Here is an 892-nt window from a genome sequence, read left to right on the forward strand (position 1 = left end):
TTGTTCACAATTTCGCGCACCAAGTTTTTGGCGCCGTTGCCGGGGATTGTTCAAGTTTTGAGCAAGCTTTTGGTTCGGTAACATCAGTGCCAAGGATTGTTCAGTTTGAACAACTGAAGGTTCATCTTGTTGCTTAGATTAGGTATTTTTTTTTTCGAAATTCTTGAAGATGAATTCTAGAGTTTCATGATGATTTGTTGAAATCTGGCTGACAATTTCGTGCACCAAGTTTTTGGCGCTGTTGCCGGGGATTGTTCGAGTATGGACAACTGACGGTTCATCTTGTTGCTTAGATTAGGTTTTTTTCTTCAGAGTTTTTAGGAATGAATTCTAGTGTTTCAAGGTGATGCTCTTATCATCACCAAAGCTGATTGATCTTCATCAATTTAGCTCTTGAATGCAATGTTCTGCTGAAGCTTAGCTGACCATGTCTAATTCCTTTAGACTGAAGCTTTAGACTAACATTGCATGATTCCTGGAGTTCTCATTAAGAATTTTGATACCTTTTTCCACTTAATTTTCGAAAAACACAAAAAAATAAAAAAAATCATAAAATCCAAAAATTTCTTGTTTAAGTCTAGTGTCTCATCTTAAGTTTAGTGTCAATTGCATGCATTCATTCATGTGTCTTAAGGATCTTCAAGTGATTCTTGATGATTTTTGTGCTCTGATCTTTAAATTCAATTGACTTGAGTGTTTTGTGTGTCTCATATGCACTCTCATTTTGTTAGTGTCAGTGGTATACAAACTGCTAAGTTTGGTGTCTTGCATGCATTGTTATTTGATTTTAGTTGCTTTTTGATTATTAAAAATCCAAAAATATTTTTAATTTGTGTCTTCTCAAGTCAATGATACAGAGAATTGAAGATTCAGAACATACAGCAGAGGAATT

The sequence above is a fragment of the Arachis duranensis genome, chromosome 5 (assembly GCF_000817695.3).
Source record: "Arachis duranensis cultivar V14167 chromosome 5, aradu.V14167.gnm2.J7QH, whole genome shotgun sequence".
NCBI lineage: Eukaryota > Viridiplantae > Streptophyta > Magnoliopsida > Fabales > Fabaceae > Arachis > Arachis duranensis.